This window comes from Tursiops truncatus, chromosome 1 (genome assembly GCF_011762595.2).
Source record: "Tursiops truncatus isolate mTurTru1 chromosome 1, mTurTru1.mat.Y, whole genome shotgun sequence".
Lineage (NCBI taxonomy): Eukaryota > Metazoa > Chordata > Mammalia > Artiodactyla > Delphinidae > Tursiops > Tursiops truncatus.
In genome coordinates this window covers 165,381,509-165,402,474 of record NC_047034.1, presented here as the reverse complement: position 1 = coordinate 165,402,474, position 20,966 = coordinate 165,381,509, and the positions used below count along the sequence as shown (strand labels likewise).

Sequence of the window (20,966 nt, the reverse complement as noted above, 5' to 3'; positions counted from 1 at the left end):
ACCAACCAGCAAAAACCAAACAAACAGAAAAAGAATTCCACATTCACATATAGCATAATACAACTTCAGAATACCAAAGACAAAGAAAAAATTTAAAACAATCAGAAAAGGCAAAGGAATCACAATTAAATTTAAAAGCAGATTTTCCAATAACAGTAATAATAGTCAAAAGATAGAGGGAAAAAAGCTACACTATCACTCAAAATAAAGAAATACAAGTAGAATTGTCCACTAAAAGACTCTCACTGAAGGAACTCTAAAGCATATGCCATCAGAAGAAGGAAATTCTTCACAGAGGGAAGAACAGAAAGGCAAGCAGGAATTGTGAACAAATAAATTGATAAATGTATGAGTAAATAAAAAAATACGTATAAAGCAACAACAATAATAATAATGATGACTGAGACTGATTTGGAGGGTATAAAAACAAAGTGGAAGTAAAATTGTGAATGACAGTAACACAAGGCAAGAGAGATGAATAGAGTTGAAGCTTTATTTAGGAAGTGAGTAAAGGTATTGATCTAATTTAGGATTTTAAAAATCAGGCATATAAAAAAAAAAATCAGGCATAATTTCTTACTTGGTTTACTACAATAGCTTCCTAACTGACTCCCTGCTTTTAACCAGGCCTGTCTAATTTCAGTACAACAGCCAAGGTGATCCTTTTAAAATATGTCAGATCCTTTACAAATATGTCACTCCTCTGTGCCAAACCCCACACAGCACCCATTCCATTCAGTGTAAAAGCTAAAGTACTAACAGTGGCCTAGAAGGCTGTGTGTGTTCTGGCCCCATTGACTCTCTGACCTCCCTACTAACCATGCTTCCCTTGGTCAACTAGCTTTAGCCACACTGGCTTACTAATGGGTACTCCCCCCCGCCCCCCAACGGGGCCTTTGCAGTAGTTGTTCCCTCTTCCAGAACACTCTTTTCTATGCATGGGTCAATCTCACCTTCTTCAAGTTGTGGCTCAAATTTTGCCTTTTCAAAGACATCTACCCTATCATCGTATTTAAAACTGTAGCTCACCCCACCCTCCTGATCATCTGGTCCCCCTTACTCTGCTCTATATTTTATTTTTTCCATATCACTAATCGCCTTCTAACATATAATTTACCCTATATAATCTTTATTGTTTATTATCTGTTCCACTAGAATTTAAGTTCCATAAGGTCAAGGAACTGACTCTTTTGTTCACTGATATAAGGGTTTAGAATAGTTTTGGTACATAGTAGATACTCAACAAATATTTGTGAAATTGAAGTGAAATTGAATAGTCAGTGATTTTTAGCATTCCTCTCTCAGAAGTTAACAAATTAAGCAGACAATATACTAATTAATATGATATATAAGATTTGAACATGCAATTAATAAGTTTGATCTAATAGTCACATATGGAACTCAGCACCCAATAATTAAAGAATACTCATTGTTTTCAAGCAAATGTGGACATTTACCAAAACTGGTCTTGTCTTAGGTGAAAAGTAAATTGCAACAAACTTTAAATAATCTGTAACATACAAACCATGTTCTCTGACCACAGTGCAATTTATTTAGAATTCAAGAACTTAAAAAATGTAACTAACAAACTTCACAGGTTTGAAGCTCCTGAATAATTCCTGAGCCAAAAAATCATAAAGGAAATGAGAAAATTCTTAGAATTATAACATATTAAAATGAGTGGGATGCATCTGAGTAGTACTGAAAGGGAAATTTATAGGCCTACGTGCTCATATTAGAAAAGAAAAAAGACTCATGAGCTAAACATCCAACTCATGAAATTAGAAAAAGAGCAACAGCAAAAATACAAAGAAGGCAGAAGGCAGAAATAATAAGAGCAGAAATTGATGACATGGTAAAACAACAGAGAACAAGAAGCCCTGACAAAGACCGAAACTAGTTCTTTGAAAAGATCATAAAACAGACAAACCTCAGGCAAGATTACTTAAGACGAAGGAGAGAACCTACAAATAAGAAAAATATCAGGCATGAAAGAGAAACGGTCAATAATCCTTGAAAAAGATGTTTAACCTCAATAGCATCCACAGAAAGGCAAGTTTCACTCCCATCAGATCAGCAAAAAGATGAATCTGACAATATCGAGTACTGGAGAGGATGTGGAGTGCGAACGGTCAGCACTGTGACGAGGGTGTAAGTTGGGGCAAACACTGTGGAGAGCAGTTTGGCAAAATCTAGTGAAGTTGAAGATGAGCCACTGCCCTGAGATGCACCAATTCCGCTCCTGAAAATGTGCCCAAGGAGACATGTACAATCAGCATTTTTGAAATAGCAAAAGAAAACCACCATCACCACCACCAACAAAAGTCCATCAATTGCAAAATGCATAGATAAATTATAGTACCTCCATACACAGAAATAAATGAAACAGTAAAAAATGAACTAGAACTATGTGTGTCAACAAGGATAAATGTTAACATCACACCATTGAGCCAAAAGTCCAGTCCCTTAGGAGAATGTAGAGGATTTATAGAGTAGATAAAGAGAAGAGAACTCGCGGACAGTGGCAGAGGAACTAGAGAAGCAGGAGCGAGTGCAGGTTTTTTCCTCGGACTAGACTAGAAAGCAATGTCTTGCCTGAGGCCAAGGGAAGAAATGTGTTCCTCTATGTAGACATTTCCCTGTATTCTTTTTTTTTTTTGCGGTACGCGTGCCTCTCACTGTTGTAGCCTCTCCCGTTGCAGAGCACAGGCTCCGGACGCGCAGGCTCAGCGGTCATGGCTCACGGGACTAGCCGCTCCACGGCATGTGGGATCCTCCCGGACTGGGGCCTGAACCTGTGTCCCCTGCATCGGCAGGCGGACTCTCAACCACTGCGCCAACCAGGGAAGCCCCTCCCTGTATTCTTTACTGGCTTTTCTTCCCCTCTCAAAACATTAAACACTAAAACACTAAAAAGTAGTTACTTTTGAAAAATGGAAAAGTAGGTCATTAAAACTCACAACAGCATTTTATAAGATTTAAATATTTTATTTACACTCAAAACAGAATTTATTATAATTTTTTGGCACCCATTTAAATTTTGTGCCCATGGTGAGGGCCTCGCTCTCCTCACCCTACTTCTGGTCTTGCTAGAGGTTATCAGGGAGTGGGAGTTGGGACAAGCGAGGTCTGTGGTTCCCAAGCAGTGGTTTCCTGGTGTGTCTGGGTGAGAAGACCTTCGCTGCATTTTCAAACCTCCCCTCACAGTAACCTCCAGGGTGGGTGTGCTTATGCTCATTTTAGAGCAGAAGAAGGTTTAGGAATGATAAGCTGTTTGGGCTCCCTGTACTCACTCAATTTCCTTATCTATAAAATGGGGATAATGACGGTAACCCCCCATTATAGATAATTCACGTTATAAGGACTAAGTGAATTAATACATAAAATATATTTAGAAGAGAGCTCGACACTTCACTGAACTGTTCTTAATTTGGAACCTGCTCAGGATGACCTAGTTACTTAAGAGTTGAGAACTGGGGTTCAACTCCAGTTCTGTCTATACCTGCACCATGAATGTGGTTAGTCTGAACGGAGATATGCTTTGAGTGTAAAATACACACCAGATTTCAAAGACAGTATGGAAAAAAGAAGGTAACATAGCTCATTAGTAATGTTTTTATATTAATTACCAGTCGAAATGATATATTGGGCTAAATAAAAACATTTATTTCACCCGTTTCTTTTTTGGGGGGGCGTTGCTTTTTATTTATTTATTTACTTATTTATTTTAACATCTTTATTGGGGTATAATTGCTTTACAATGGTGTGTTAGTTTCTGCTTTATAACAAAGTGAATCAGCTATACATATACATATATCCCCATATCTCCTCCCTCTTCCATCTCCCTCCAACCCTCCCTATCCCACTATTTATTTATTTTTTATTGTGGGTACTAGAACATTTTAAATGACAAGGGGCTCATGGGACAGTGCTAGCCCACCCCAACGTGCTGTACTGTCTGGTGACAGCAAGGCAAGGTCAGAAGTATTCCTTTGCAGCTGCGGTAGGCAGCCCCAGTTGGGCTCAACTGGTTGCCTCACCATTCCTCAGATAGTTCTGCTTTCTTGCACCTTTGCCCCAGGGGTTCCTCTCCCTGGCTCATCTTTTTTCTGGACTTGTCTTTCGCCCAGTGAAAGCTTCCACGACCACGCAGTCACACACCAAGTTCCTAGACTTACTCTGTATATATTATAACCAGTTCTGATTAGTCTTTTCTCCAACCAGGTTGATAACTACACCAACCAACATTTGTATGCAATTTAACTTCTACAAAATATTTTTTCTCAGCCACAATCTAAAGTAATCCACACAATCTCTGATATAGGAATTGTGGTTATTGTTATTTCATAGATAATGGAAGCTCAGAGACGTTAAACTACTTGGAGGAGGATGCACAGCTCGTCAAGGTCAGGAACTGAGCCTTCATTATTTCTGGGTCTTCTGTGCCTTGCACAATGCCTGCTACCTAGTCGGTGCTAAAAAACTGCTTAATGGGGAATTCCAGTGGTTAGGACTCTGCGTTTTCACTATTGACGGCCCAGGTTCGATCCCTGGTTGGGGAACTAAGATCCCACAAGCCGCAGCGGGGCCAAAACAAACAAACAAACAAAAACTGCTTAATGAATGAAACCCATTTGGATGGAAAGCGGCTGTTGCCAATGTGTAGATCCCAAGTAAGAGTGTTAGGGGGAGGGGAGCACATAGGGTAGGTTCAAATCCTAGCCTGGTGACCTTGTTCAAGATACTTAATGCCTCTGTTTTCCCATTTCTCATCTGTAAAATGGGTTTTTGTGAGGATTTCAGTAAAGTGCTTATTATTGTTATTATTATTAGGAGCATCTTCAAAGGGGATAATTCAACCTGCTTAGTGAGGTTGTTGACAGTAATGTGCCTGGAGCATTATATGAGCTTAATAAGCGGCAGCTCTTATAATCCAGTGTTTTTTAAATTTTAAGAGAGCAGAATGCTTCTTACCATCAATGGAACACCTATGCATAAATCAGGTAAAAATCTGAATTCATGTCACCTATTGTCCTCTCTTCCAGGCAGTCCAGATTCCTCTGTGGAGCCCTCAGCCTCCAAGGAACAGATTGAAAACCTCTCTTCTAATCCACCTCTGTCATTTTACCATCAAGGAAACAGTCTAAGGGTGGGGATGTAATTTTCTAAGATCACCCAACAAATCAGCAGCAGAGCTGGAACACATCCCCCAAACCACAATCAAAACCCTCGTGCTGTAAGCATAGAAGTGAGCCTATTCCGAAAAGCTGAAAAGGAGTGTTTCCCTGAGATGGATGCCCTTTGCTGAATGTTGCCAAGGCCACCCCAGAGTGAGACAGGAAATGGTGCTAGCCCAGTTCTCAGCCCTGGACATGAATAAGAGACAGTGTAAGCCTTTCTCAGCTCCCATATCCACCCTCCCACTTCTGGAAGCTTCCTCCCTGCACCCCCGCAGCCCCAGTCCCATCCCCCTCCAACTCTCTTGCCATATTTCCCTTAGAAAACAGCCCCCCACCATCAGAGAATGGCTTACCCCACGCAGAGTCCAGCCTAGAAGAGGGATGCCGGGGTGGTGGTGACTGGTATTTGTGCCTCACCCAGGCCTGGCGTGGCCACCAACCTATGGTTATTGTGCAAATTAAGTAAGGCCAGGAAATGCAGGCATTTGGATGGCGGTCCTAACAAGAAAACATCTGACAACAGGATGCGCAGAGCAACAGGAAACCCAGCTCCCTGTCTGCCTTCCCTCTGAGCAGATAGAAATCCCTTTTGGAGTCAGAGCTTCTGGCTTCTAGATGAACCTTCCTCCCGGGCAAGGACTGGTCTGAACGCCCGGCGCAGAGAGAGACTCAGTGCTTGCTGTGCTACACAACTGTTCCAGTTCCACCTCTGCATGGCTTGTCATGTGACTTTGGGCAAGTCCCTTCAGCTTTCTGAGCCCCTCTTCTCATTGTGAAATGACAATGACAAGACCTGTCCGATTCTCCTTGGGAAAACCAAATTGGCTGGCAATCTCCCCCATGGCTCTTTAACCAGGTCCATGGGGAGGCTGTGATGGGGTACCACTCCTTTCAAAGCGTAGGTAAGACTTCATGTCAGTGCGTTTGTTAGGAGGAAAGGGTTCATTTTTTTTTTTTTAATCAGCATGTCAGTGGAGTTTCAAATATTAGGAACCACTGATGCGTGTGAAAACATTTTGTGACTTGACATCGTACAAATGTAGTATTAAAAGAGAAGCAAACAACCAAGTGCTTTTCCCACCTAAGAAAAATGCCAAACCCCCAAACTACATGACACTCTTTCCCCAGAGAGCATGCCCATGCTGCAGTGGGTGTCCAGGACCTGGAGCCCTGACTCCTGCTGAGTGTCTGCGAAGCACACATTGAGTGCCGGGAAGCTGCTCAGGAAAAGGTGCGCCTGGGGGTTTTACTGACCTGAACTGAAAGTGTGAAGTGAAAGCATGCCATTGTCACAGCTGGCCCCTCTGTACTGCTGTGTTGAAAGCCCAAAGGCACTGGGGACCATGTGTGAGTGAGAAGGAGCTGGCCCTTTGATTGTGGCCGCTACAAGTGCAGTGAGAAGCTGAGACTGGAGGCCGGGAGCCAACATATTTATTTCTTACTGGGAGTGGGGAGGCCTGGGTTCCAGTCCCTGTTCTGCCACTGAGTGACTTTGGGCAGGTCCTTTCTCCTGTCTGGGTCTTTCTTTTCTCATCTTTAAAGCAAGTGGGTTGCTTAGGTCACTTCTTAGGTCTCCTCTGGGAAACTCGCAATGTTGGATCACAATGTCACAGGCTTGGCAACCAAACCTCCTTGGATTCAACCAGCCCTGGATTCAAATCCAGCTCTGTACCTCGTGGGCTGTGTGATCTTGGGCAAGTTACTTCACCTATCTGAGCCTCTGTTTCATTCATCTGTAAACTAGGAGGAATACTACCCCTATCACCCTGTTGTACAATCAAGTGATAGAAATTTATGAAATGAATGGTGGCTTCCAGTATGTGTCTAATGAATGGTGGCTTCCAGTATGTGTCTAATGAATGGCAGGACATAGTAGAATTAGTTTATAGGATTCTTACAGGATTCTGTGCTGGTCTTGTCCAACTGTCATCTGAGAACTTAGGCATATAGAAAGCTTTTCACTCATCCTCAGTGGACACTTTACTACCATGAAGTCCAGACCATCACATTAAAAAAGAAAAACCAAAAAAAACCTGTTTGACCTGCATGAATGATCCATTAGCAATAGACCAAGTTGAGGCTCTTGACTTGCTTCCCAGCAGGGCTCTTGGTACTGTGTTCAGCCATAGGAAGGGTGTCATGGGGCCTTCCTTCCATCTTTCTTCTCCTAGTTCCCCTCCGTGCTTGGTAGCACTTGGTTGCAGTTGCAAGAAAGTTTTGTGGAGTTTTGGGCTGTGGGCTATATTCCTTTGTCCAAATCTTATTTAGTTTTTCAGGCCCTATATCAAAAGCCACCTCCTCCAGGAAGCATTCTCTGGTTTCTCCTTACCTGTCTACGAGGATGAAACTCATTGAGTCCTAATGCATGGATCACTGTCTACCTTCCATTATTTGTGTCTTTTCCTCATATTGCTCCCTGTGAGCTTCTAATTTTGAGAACCTGGGTCAAGGATTGGTGGCATCTTTGTGTTCTACTCGCCCTCACACCAAAAAGAGCCCACAGTAGACTCTTGGTGGAGATCTTTTGATGAAGGACCCAAGCTAGGCTAAGCAGCCCTATGGAGATGGAACTCGGCCCACATAAGCAAGGCAATTTGATGGCCCCCAAGCCACCACTCCCCATTCCCAAGTCATGGCAGACATTGTCCATCTGTCCCAGTCCTCCCGCGCCCTAAGCCTCACTGTGAGCTTCTCACTATAGTGTCCCTGGCCCACAGATCCAGACTTCCGGAAAGAGGCGAGAACACAAGCAGCAGGTTGAAAGCAGAGAGTTAACTAGAAGGTTGGCAGCTGTCCAGGATCCTTAACCTTATAAACAGAACACCAGGATAGTCATTCCTAAAATGCATTTGCCAGGGGAGGTGGGCCAGCATGTGGAGGAAGGAACTTAAAATTTCTCCAGTGATATGAGTCGCAGGAGAAGGTTATCGATGCAAGGCAGAGTATAGAAATTGCCTTAGAGGAGAGATGCAAAGGGCTGCCAAAGGGGTTATTTCCCAAGCTAATTTCTCTAGTACTTTCCTCCTGGATTTCCAGCCCTTGGGCACAGGGCCTGGCAAAAAGTAGGCTCTTAAATATCTTCAAATCAACTTATTGAATAAATGAATGAACAAATGTCGATTAGGAAAAAAGCAGGTTTCTTCAGACAAACTTTCGTGTTTCCTTTTCCCTCAGCTGCCAGGAAGCTCAGAGCTAAATGCAGTACAAGCCAGCAGTGCTGGGTCATTCAAGGTTGGTTCCTCATTCACTTATTGCTCCTTTTAGTAGTTTCTAGTGTTTTTCTTTTTTTTAAATTAAATATATATATATATATATATATATATATATATATTTGGCTGTTTCGGATCTTAGTTTTGGCACTCGGGATCTCGTTGTGGCTTGCGGCATGTGGAATCTTTAGTTGCAGCATGTGGGGTCTAGTTCCCTGACAAGGAATCGAACACGGCCCCCTGCATTGGGAGCGTGCAGTCTTAGCCACTGGACCACCAGAGAAGTCTCTCTAGTGCTTCACTTTTATTTCCACTGCCCTAATTCATAACATAGGCCACCTCCAGTCCTTTTAGGAAAGCATTTGTATTTTAAAGAATTGGGGCAAAAGATCATCATTGAGGTCTCCTCTACAATTCCTTTCTCAAATGTCTATTGGTCGTCAAAGAAACCCAGTCCCCATGAATCTGCCTTGTGGGGCTGAAGGATTTTGTCCCAAGTCTGCTGTCTACTCACCATTCATCATTCCTGCCCAGGGGTCTGTGGGGTCACCACCTGCTGTCTGGACACTCATTCTCCCTGGACCTTCCTTCATTAATCTGTATCACCTCCAGCCTCTATCCCAGGAGGAATTGAGCTAAATGATGCCTGAATCCTCTTTCCACTGTAGCGAAGGTTAAATGCCACATCTTCGGAATGAAGCATTGCAGGATTCAAATCCCAGCTCTGCCACTGATGGTCTGTGTGACCTAGGGGCAAGTTACTCAAACTCTCTGAGCCTCAGTTTCTTCATCTGTAACTGGGGAAATTAATACCTGAATTCTTTTTTTTTTTTAACTGTTCACAAGTTTACTTCTGAGTTGCAAAAATATTTTCCCTGTAATACCAGCATTCTTGATGTGCAGGTGAAATAATTATTTAAAACAAGCAGTAGCTTGGCCACCTAATTGAACGACAGAGCGTGTGTGCAATGTAGTAGAAAGAAAAGTGTCCCAAGTTAGGAAGCAGATACTCAGGGTTTGAACCTGGCTCTGGCACTGGTTAATTCTATGCAGAAGTCACTTACTCTCTGTTGCCTCCATACTGCCATCTGAAAAGAAGATTGGAGGATAGTGGTGATGGGCACTTGGCATTGCACTAGCACTTTCTCTTCAGTATCTCATTTAAATCTGATATTATTATTTTCAATATTTCATAAATGAGGAAATTGGGGTACAGGGTTGCTAAGAGACTGGCTGGGGGCATCAGGAACCTGTGCTCTTGTTCATTCCTCTGAAGACCCAGGGTCCCATCCTATTGCTTTACACTCTTTACCTCCAAGCCATTACACGGTAAATTAACAGACCTGAAATCTGCCCACAGGACAGTTTTGTTGAGTCTTTTCAAATATCTTCTTCTTCTTTTCAACTACCTTATACTCTAGCAACTTCCCTTTCAGAGAACAGACTCATAAGGCCCACATTCAGATCATACTTGACAGTTTGCACAGCAGGGAAGGGCTCATGGCTATTATATGAAGCAGGTAGCATTCCTTGAGCAAATGGGTTTAGAGAACGCAAGGCACTTGCCCCCAGTTCACAGCAAGTGGCAGGCCAAGCCAGACTTGAGCCTTTATGTTATGACAAAGTCAAGTTGATAAAGGGACAGGATCTAATGCATGACACTGCCCAGGTGACGCCAGACACAGGCAATCTTTTGTCTTTAGTCCCAGGGTCAAATCACATCTCTTTTCTCTTTTTGTCTTTTTCCTCTCTGACCAGTTGCACTCAGTCATGCCTCCTTTGCTACTATTAGCTGGCGTAGATTTTAGTCCTGTCCCCATCAGCCTGGTGAAGTCCTGATCTGCATGGATTTGCCAGTCAGGCTGATTTCCAGTCCTGGCTCAGCCAAGTATTAGCTTTGTGCCCTTGGATAAAGTCAGTTACTTCATTCACTTCTTTTCCTCAGTTTCCTCATCTGTAAAATGGGAATAACATATAGTACACATTTCATCGGTGGTGAAGCACGAGGACTAGTTGGGATAGCATCATGCTTAGTATAGTGCCTGGTACACAGTTAGCCCGCCACTGACGGCAGATTATATATGTATATATAATATGTACACATATTGTAGCTTTCTCCTCAAAAAAAATTTTTTTTTTTTTTTTTGCTATGCCACGTGGCATGCAGGATCTTATTTCCCTGACCGGGGATGGAACCCGCTCCCTCTGCAGTGGAAACGCAGAGTCTTAACCACTGGGCTGCCAGGGAAGTCCCTCTCCTCACTTCTCAAGTTCTTTGTTAGTTGGCAACAAATGAGAGTGACAATGCCATGTCTGCTATGCCCTTGGGCTGGTGTGAGGGCAGGGGCGTGGTCAAGGAGGAAGGCAAGAGGCAGGAGAGAGGGGGTGAGCAGAGGGAGAAGATCCTGTTTCCGGTCAGGACTTTTGGAGCTGAGTGAGCAGGAAGCTGACAGTATGTCTGGGAGCTTGACGGATTATTAACCAGGCTGCGGTAAAGAAGTCAGTACCCGACAGCCTGCAGTCATGAGGAGAGCCCTGGGCCAAGGAGATAGGAGTCTGGATTCCAGTTCCAATTTTGGGTGGAACTGATGCCTGAGAACCTCAGGCAAAACAGTCCCCTTCTCAGAATGTCCATCTGCACCAGATGAGATCTCAAAACCCTTCCAACCTCGTTCTTCCATTTTGTGAGTTGTGCAATCAACTGCACACAACTGGGGCGGGCTGGGGCGGGGCCGGGGCCAGGCAGAGGCGGGGAGTGGGTGCGGGGATTCGTCAGGTGGGAAAAGAGCTAACAGCGAGAACGCCTGGAGCAGCAGTTCTCAAACTCCGTGGGCTCAGCACCTCTTTACCATCTCAAAAGTTACCCAGATCCTAAAGGGCTTTCCTTGCAGGTTACATCTTTCAACACCTACTGGGCAGAAACCAAAACTGACAACTTAGAAACAATATTTAATAAAGCTGTTACATGTTAATAGAAATAACATGTTTTTAATGAAAATAATTTTGGGGGGCAGATGTCTTTATTGCCAGGCAGCTGGATTCTCATCCGCTTCTGCATTCAGTCTGTTATACTGGGTCGTTGTGGTTAAAGCGTATGAGGAAAATGAATTTTTCACTGTCTCCCGTGCTTCCTTTGTGGCGGGCACTACAGGAGGCATTTTACCTGCACTCTCTCCTTTATCCTGCAAACTGCCCTTGCAGATAGAAATGCTTTATTCTCACTATCTTAGAGATCAGGAAAGTGAGGTTCAGCTGAATGGATTTGCCCAGTGTCTCACAGCTTGTAGGTGGCAGGATCAGAACCCAAAGCCAGGCTGCTCTGCTACGGCTGGTGCCAGAGCCAATCCTTGGAAGGCAGGCCAGCCTGGATGGAGGGGGACGGGGGTCTTTCTCACACTCTGGGCAACAGTCTCTTCCCTGGTCTCCTTTTCCTCCTTTCCTCCTTGGACCATTTCCTCTAACCAGGGCCTCCAGCACCACCATTAGCTGCCAGGGCATTGACAGGTCAGCTCCAAGAGATCCGGGCTTCGTTGTCTGTTTTGTTCCCTGCTGCATCTCAGGGGCCCAGAACGCTGCCTGGCCCACGGCAGCTGCTCGAGGAATATTTGTCCAGGGAATTGGTTGAAGGAGTTCTGTGACACTTGTGAAAATCCTGAGGGAGGGCTACCTTCTTCAAGATTCTCAAAGTAGACACAACTGCTCGATTTATGGGGGAAAAGACGGACTGATAGAATATACATCAGCAGGAAGGGCACGCCTGGCTTAACATTTCAAAAGTGACTCTCAAAGCTTCTGTGGCAAGAGGACATAGGGAAAGCCTTTTAGAGCCTGACCAGCCCGCCTTGAATATATGGGCGAGAGGGGGATCGCAGGGTAGGGGGGACTGTACCTTAATGACAGTGGCTTGCTGTGTGCCAAGCACTGGGCTTTGCGTGTAAACTCAGTTACTCCTCACAACGAGGAGTGGAAGGTGGTGCTATTCTCATGTCCCTCTTTTACAGACGAGGAGATAGAAGCACAGGGGAATGAAGTGACTTGCCCAAGGTCATACAGAGGGTAAAGCCCAATTTGAACCCAGGCCCAGGCCCATCACCCTCAGTCAGATCCTGAAGCTTTCTCCTGGGGACCTCTATCCTTTGGGGGCGTGCGGTTCTTGAAATACTGTAAGTACATAGGCTTCCCTCTTTCCTGCTTTAGCAGATCCCAGGGTTCAGAGTCCCAGGATGGGCACCTTGACATGCTGTCTGAAGACATGTGTCTTAGTTCTGCCCCTGCAGGGAGCATCTCTACAATTCAGGGCTTCACTCTGATTCTGTGCTGGTTATCTTCATCTTGATAATAGGAACTAAAGGCCTATCTTCCTCTTTCTTTTTTGTTTTTTTAATAAATTTATTTATTTTTGGCTGCGTTGGGTCTTCGTTGCTGTGAGCAGGCTTTCTCTAGTTGAGGCGAGCGGGGGCTACTCTTTGTTGCGGTGAGCAGGCTTCTCATTGCGGTGGCTTCTCTTGTTGTGGAGCACGGGCTCTAGGTGCATGGGCTTCAGTAGTTGCAGCACGCGGGCTCAGTAGTTGTGGTGCACGGGCTTAGCTGCTCCGCGGCATGTGGGATCTTCCCAGACCAGGGATCAAACCTGCATCCCCTGCACTGGCAGGCGGATTCTTAACCACTGCGCCACCAGGGAAGTCCCTATCCTCCTCTTTCAAAGAAAACCTATTACAGAAAATTTTAGGAACTCAATCATTAAAGTGTAAATGCCCGATAAGAGTCTCTGGCTTCCCCTCACCCTGAGTGTACTTGCTGCTGGTGGAAGCTTGGTCAGGAGTCAATGGGAAGCATGGCGGGGGGAGCAGGTGGGTTTAGGAGCATTGTTAAAACTGTTAAAATTACACCTAGAAGTGGCTGGTCAGCCCCCTCCGCCCATGAAGTGCTCTCTGTAGGACAAGCAAAGCGTTGTAATGAGGTAGGGGGAGGGGGGGCAGAGAGGCCATTAGTGGATGCTGAGGACTTTTCATGGTGGCTCCTCTCTGTATAGCAGAGAGTAGGAAAAGGTTAACCGCATGGTGGGTATTCTGAATCCCCTGTGGTTTCCTTTCAGGCTGTTCTGCCTCTTCCTGGCTTGGCCAGATCCCAAAGGGTGTGGTCCCTCCCTAATCTTGATTCTGGTTGTTTCTAGGGTTGCAGCAGTGGGGGTGGCGGTTCCAATTTGGGCTGGTCCCCGAGCAGAGGCGGGAGTGGTGGGGTGATGACGCGCAGAGCCCCGGAGGCTCAGCTCTTGAAACATACCAGTGCTCACGACAAAGACAGAAAGTGACACTGAATGAGCACTTACTGTATACTGTGGGCCAGACTCCATGCTACGCCCTTTACACATGAACTCATATATTCCACACGACGAGCCAATGAGGGAAGTGGTATGACTCCCACTGTATAATTGAGGGAACTGGCATCAGTAAGGAGGCTGAGTCGTAGGGCTGCAGGCCGCTAAGATGTGAGTGGTGACAGTGGCTGGAGGGTCACAGAGACAGCTGGACAGTGGCTGATGCTAAATGAAACCTAGTGTGGGCACTCAGGCCATGGACAGATAAGGAGAGGCCAGACATCTGTGGAGCTGACCCTCATGCAAGTTCCACGATAGGCTTTTGTGATAGAATGAATTCACGTGTGTTTGGGGATCTGTCTGGCTTCTGGCCTCCGTGGCCGTGAAGAGGAAAGCACATTACCATTTCTAGCCTAGGATTTGGGATCAGATCCAGCAATACTGATTCCTTCAGTATACCCACTTGCAGGGTAACCTGGATTTCTATCTCCTGCTTCTGTGAGGAGAGGTGGTGAACAGGTAAGGATCAGCTCAGAACAAGAAGGGAATAGTTAGAGGTTTAAGAGGCAGCCTTGAGTCACAGTTGTGAGTTCTGATTCTGCCCCCTTATTAAATCTGTGGGCTCTTGGGCAAATTACCTCACTATCCTGAGCCTCAGTGTCCTCATCTGTAAAATGGGGTTAATGAAATTATCTCCCCTCAGGGCGCTTGCGAGGGGTGAATGGGGCGGGCGGCAGGTAGAAAACGCATAACACAGTGCCTGGCTGGCACTTAACAGATCCTCATAAACGTTAGCTATTACGTTTATTGTTTTTGTGTGCATTTTTCTCTGCCAGATTACTTAAGGATCATATCCAAAATTTAAAGAGTAAAATAAAATAGAATGAGATGGTTGGACTAGACCATCTCTCATCTCTCCTGACTCAGGAACTATTTCACAGTAAAATATAATTTTACAAACCCCCATGAGAATTATTTGGGCTATATCATAATTTTCTATGGTCCATGAAAAAGGAAGTGTTTTTAAGTCAAATGTACTATTTTTTTAAAATTAATTAATTAATTTATTTTTGGCTGGGTTGGGTCTTTTTTGTGGCGAGCGGGGGCTACTCTGCGTTGGGTTACGCGGGCTTCTTGTTGCTGTGGCTTTTCTCGTTGCGGAGCACAGGCTGTAGGTGCGTGGGCTCAGTAGTTGTGGCTCACAGGCTGAGTCATTCCATGGCATGTGGGATCTTCCCGGACCAGGGCATGAACCTGTGTCCCCTGCATTGGTAGGCAGATTCTTAACCACTGTGCCACCAGGGAAGCCCCCTAAATCAAATGTACTATTTTTAATAAGTGTATTATTTCCAAAATTTCCCTAACATTTATTTTATTTAAATTATATGCATAATATATAAAAACAAATTTTGACTTCTCCCCACTTTACAGTGGCATATGTGCTTGATTTGCTTTAAATTCATGACAGAAGAAAATGCATGGTTGCTGAACAAATTTTAAAGTGATGTTTTATGGGGGGGCCAAATAGACATTAAAATAGAATGAAATGGGGAATTCCCTGGTGGTCCAGTGGGTAGGACTCAGCGCTCTCACTGCCAGGGGTCCAGGTTCAATCGCTGGCTGGGGAATTAAGATCCCGCAAGCCCTGCGAGATCACTGTCATGAGTTGGGGGTTGGCATTCTTGCATTTGATGCTTAAAAGTCTGATTTGTAGGGCTTCCCTGGTGGCACAGTGGTTAAGAATCCACCTGCCGATGCAGGGGATGCGGGTTTGAGCCCTGGTCTGGGAAGATTCCACATGCCGCGGAGCAACAAAGCCCGTGCACCACAACTACTGAGCCCACGTGCCACGACTACTGAAGCCTGTGCGCCTAGAGTCTGTGATCTGCAACAAAGAGAAGCTACCACAATAAGAAGCCCATGCACCACAATGAAGGGTAGCCCCTGCTCGCCTCAACTAGAGAAAGCCCGCGCGCAGCAATGAAGACCCAACACAGCCATAAATAAACAAATTTAAAAAAAATCTGATTTGTACTTTAAAAGAGAATGTTATGTTTGTTGTATGGTAAGATAAAATAGCTCTCAGGTCCCTATTTGCAAGCACCTCTCTGCATATGCCTTGCAGGTATAGATTACCTTTATGCCCAACACAGGGAAAGAAAGAGTACATATTATTTTCTCTTTCTCTTTTTCTTTTTTGCGGTATGCGGGCCTCTTACTGTTGTGGCCTCTCACGCTGCGGAGCACAGGCTCCGGACGCGCAGGCTCCTGGGCCCAGCCGCTCTGCGGCACGTGGGATCGTCCCGGACCGGGGAACGAACCCATGTCCCCCGCATCGGCAGGTGGACTCTCAACCACTGCGCCACCAGGGAAGCCCTATTTTCTCTTTTTAACATTTTGTAACTCACAAGAATTTTTATGACAAGGTATATAAGGAATTTGATCAGATAAATGCAAATGATAAATCTTAAGACTTATCTGCGGAGGAGTCATCATCTTCCTTCTCCTATTTCCTTGTGTATTCGACCTCAGTGTTCACTTTGATTCCTTTATTTAATCATTGGTTCATAAGAGGTATAAATTAAACAATACAAGATTAAGAATAAGACCAATGTAAAACCTTGCATCAGCCAAAGCCACTCCAGTGGCCAAATGATGAACAGCCTGGTTGGGGGTAATGAGGTTATTGTTTGTTTGATCACTACTAACTGCTGCTTTTGATTCTTCCATTTATTTTATTTTATTTAAAAAAATTTTTTTGGCTGTGCCATGTGGCTTGCAGGATCTTAGTTCCCCAACCAGGGATCGAACCCAGGACCCTGGCAGTGAGAGTGCCAAGTCTTAACCACTGGACCACCAGGAAATTCCTGATTCCCATGTATCTTAAGAAGCTCTCACCCTGAGAAAAATATCTTTTAAATGGCAAAATAATTATTCACTAATTTTTCAAAAAATGAAAACATTCTAATAATGTGAACCTTCTGGAACACCTTCTTCCCTGTTGGGAAGAGCTGGTGGAAAGTAGTGGAAAGACAGACCCCGGCTTGACTCTTGTCTTTGCCATTTACCTGCTGTGTCTGAGCCTTGGTGGCCTCATCTGTCCAATAAGTATTATGTGACAACTTAGAGAAGGTCCATGAAGCACCTCACTCCCCCCTGGTCCTCAGCAGCCTCCCATCTCCTGCTTTTGGCTCCATCAGATTCCCCAGGATCCAGGCAGATACACGGAGACACATAAAAGATGGACTCATTGAACTCTGACAGAGGCAACACTGTGAATGCAGCTGTGATTCTCAAAGAGGAACTCTGGAGTGGCCGCAACCCCCAGAGAAGAAGGCAGGGGGGCTTTGGTGGGAGGGACTGCTTCTGACTCACTGGGTAAGCAGATAAGGGGCCTCCCCTGTGCAGGTGGGAGCAGGTGGGGGAGGAGAAGAGAAGCAGCAAAACCCACAGGACGCCCAACCCACCCATGTTGTCTCTTCTGCCCGAGCTCCCACAAACATCCTCCCCATTTGGATGGGATACCCACAGCTCTCCTTCCCACGCCTGGGTCTAATGACACTGGGGAGGATCCTCCCCACCTGACCTACCCCACTGATCTGCCCTGGTCTGCTATTTTCTTTCCTTTGGGGTCTTCGCTGCATGGGGGTGGGGGCAGGACACACCCCATGCTCTGTGGACCCTATCTCTCCAGGATATGTTGGGAATAGGGAATAATGGTCTTGTCCTTTTCTGCTGGAAGAGGGCTGACCCTGGAGCCTGCATTGCACCTTACTACTTACGAGGCACTTCCCACAACTGTTTTCCTGTTTGATTCTCACCACAATGTACCGTGGTTCTGGATTCAGACACACCTGGGTTTGGGTCTTGGCTTTGCCACGTGACCAGCTGTGTGAACTTGAGCAAGGTCTTAAGCCCGTGTCAGCTTCAGTTTCTCACCTCTTAAATGTGGGTAGTGACAGCATCTCTCCCACAGGCTGCTGTGAGGATTGAAAAAGGTAAGTCTTCAGGGCTAGCAGAGCTCCAGCATATGGTGCTAGAAAGTTCAGTAAATGTTAACTTCAGAAAATAAACAAGCACCCCTTTGAGACAGGTAGGTAATGCTACCATAGCTTCATATTTAGAGTTGAAGACACTGAGGTTGAGAAAGGTGATGTGGCTCAGCCAGGGCCTCCTGACTAATTGGTGAGGGAGACTTGGGTCTTCCACAGGATTCGGTGATGGACAGCACAAGCTTTGGAACCCGCAGAGCAGGACCCAACGCTGGCTCCTCTCTTCGTCGGCCATGTGACCTTGAGCGAGTACCCATTGCCTTTGAGCCTTGGTTTTCCTCCTCTGTAGGGTAGGACAGCCTGTCTCCCTTCAGAGTGCCCTTGGTGTCTCCCGGCTCAGAGACTTTGCGCAGGGGTGGGGTGGAAAGCAGAAGCTGTTGGAAGACAGCCCTTCTTCCTGTCCTTTGTGAAAAACCTAAGAAGGTTAAGCTGGTGTCCCAGGTGGGTAGGGAGAGAAGAGCCAGCATCTGTGATCGAAAGCCGAGGAGAGAGGAGAGATGGCCCCACACAGGGAGGGGACCAGAGGTCATGGGTCCTTGAGTGTTGGGGACCTGGGCTCTGGCCTGGAAGTGCCTTGGGGAGACGGTGGGACCTCTGGGGAAAGTTGCCAGGTGGCATACCCTGAGGGTAAACCCAAGACACAGGGGATTCGAGCCTTGGCAAAGAATCCGGGCTCCAGGCTGGACTTCAGAGGATCCAACCCATTTGGACAAGGGGCATTCACCAAAGGAGGAGCCTGGGTGGCTTCTCTCACTCTGTGCTCTGCAGGTGACCCTAAGAGTTGATGTGTGATGCTTGAAGGTGGGGGTGGGGGCGGGGGAAGCTCCGTACACACTGAGGTTCAGTTACTGACCAGTTCAGGAGGATGGGGGCTCAGAGTCTTACTGAATGGGCTTTAATAAGAATGAATAGGGACTTCCCTGGTGGTGCAGTGGTTAAGAATCCGCCTGCCAACGCAGGGAACACGGATTCGAGCCCTGGTCCGGGAAGATCCCACATGCCACGGAGCAACTAAACTAGACCCATGTGCCACAACTACTGAAAGCCGCGTGCCTAGAGCCCATGCTCCACAACAAGAGAAGCCACCGCAACGAGAAGCCCACGCACCGCAACCAAGAGTAGCCCCGGCTCAACGCAGCTAAAGAAAAGCCTGCGCACAGCAACGAAGACCCAGCACAGCCAAAAAAAAAAAAAAAAAAAAGAACGAATCAAAGAACATTTTATGCATACCTGAGAGCGTGAGGTAAGATTAATAGATGCAACAAGATGAGGAAGGAAGAAAAGAGACTGGCGCTGAGGGCTCTGCTCAGCTGAGCCGGGCTGCCATTTTCCCACCTTAACCTGACCTTAACAATCCAAAGGATGAAGGACATGCTTCATTGATAGAAATTGATGCTTGGCCCCAGGGCAGGTTAGGGGCCGTCTCGAGGTGAGCCAGAAGGCGGATGCAGAGCTGGGGCCAGAGTCGTCGGGTGCCACCTCCCAGGCCTCCCCAGATTCCTCCCCAGCCCCTCCCCCACCTCAGTCCTGGTCTTTATGCCCTGAAGGTGTCTACATGCCACCCATTCCAGGGAAAAACAGCGCGCAGCCTCATTTATCCTCATCTCTAATCCAGGGCCAGAGCAGGTGGAGTCAAGATCAGAATCTCCACCTCAGCCACCTGCTGAGCCCAGCACAGGTACCCATCCTAGCGCCGGCATCATCCCATCGACACTCCCACGAGCCTGTGACTGATGGTCCCGGGCCCAAATTTCTCAGAAGAGGAAGCTGAGTGGGAGAGAAGTGGAGTGATTTGTCTGAGGCCATAAGGCTACTAGAGGCTGCGCTGGGGTTCGCACCTGGGCACTGACCCCAGAACACACTTGTCAACACTACTGTTCGCTGAGTGGAACCTCCAGGGAAATGGACCCCTAGCCTCCTGGGTCTAGCGTGGACTAGACTACACTACGTTACCGAGCTGCCTCAACCAGGCAAGCTGCATCGCTCTGTGCCTCAGTTTCCCCACCTGTAAAACAAAGGCTGGGACTCACCAGATGGTCTTTTCCAGCCTTAGTCTTTTGGGGTTTTTTCCTGGCCCACCATCTGCTGTTTAGGCCTGTACCTTGTAAGGCAGGAGGGCCTAGTGGTTGAAGAGTGGGCCATGGAGCCAGAATGCCTAAGTTCAAGACCAGAGCTCTCATTTAACGCCCATATGACTTCAGGTAAGTCGCCGAGCCCCCGTCTGTAAAGTGGGGAATGATTTAGACCGTCGTGAGGATTAAATAAACATGAAAGGCCCTTAGCGCAGCACCTGGCACACAGCGAGGCCCTCTGCGGGCTGTGATCGTCACCTTGTGTCCTGACTTTGGTGGACGTGAATGCTGAGAGCTGATTCTCGTCCTGTCCAAGGGTGAGGACGGCACCAGCCCTGAACCTTCCAGGGGTTGGTCCTCCAAAACCTCAGGAGTCCTCTACAACATCAATCCCCTGGCCCCAGGCAGTCGCACCCAGCTTCCTACAACCCTGGAGGGAAGGGATAAGGTAAGAACACAGGTTTTCTGGAATGAGGAAGAAGCCCAAAATAAGACAACAGAAAAAGCTACTCACGGTTGTCCCTGGCTGAGCTCCCTGACCCAGCTGGATGTTGAGGGGTCCTGGCAGTTGTGTGTCTAAGGCCCAGCCCTGGGTCCCAGTCAGAGCTCCTGTGGGGCTGCTGCCCTCAAACCAGCTTTCTCTTGCTTTTGCTTTCTCACAGATGAGTGAGTGTGGGCAGCTCTGGCCTTCCGTCCCTGTCACCACTTCCCCTCTGGGTACCCAGTGTCACAACGTCCTTGCCCTTACAGTTGAATTGTTTCTCATGGGGCTCTCTGGCCAGGGCATAGGCCCTGGAGTCATGGGATTTGGGATCCAACCCAGCCTAGCTGTTATGATCTTGAGCAATTCACTCAACCTCCCTAAACCTTAGTTTCTTCATCTGTAAAATAGGGATAATGCACCCTTTTTTTTTTTTTACACAGATCACCTAAAAGGACATTCCATTCTAATGCTCTTCCCCACCAGACTAGAGCTTTGAAATCCAAATGCCTACAGACACCAGGCAGATAACATAAATGGGTGAAGGATGCTGGTAGGGGGCAATAAGGAGTGGTGGGGACTGCGGGGGAAACGGGGAACACATCTCTCAGCTCCAGGCAAGCCTTGCTACTTGAGAGTGCAGTCCCGATTGCTA

The 20,966-nt window shown here is 46.5% G+C and overlaps 1 protein-coding gene across 4 annotated transcripts in view; it reads right to left on the bottom strand.

Annotated features, from left to right (window-relative positions):
* Positions 1–20,640, bottom strand: part of CNR2 (cannabinoid receptor 2) — a 28,712-nt gene extending 8,072 nt beyond the window's left edge. For 2 of the 4 annotated variants that reach the window (XR_012327032.1, XM_033841343.2), the window contains exon 1: positions 5,534–7,492. The gene's annotated coding sequence lies outside the window, so the exon portion shown is untranslated. Of the gene's footprint in view, positions 1–2,031; positions 2,534–5,533; positions 7,493–20,344 lie in introns of those variants that run through there. The other 2 variants (XM_004327020.4, XM_019938517.3) reach the window with 2 other exon arrangements.
* Positions 20,641–20,966: the final 326 nt, after the last annotated feature.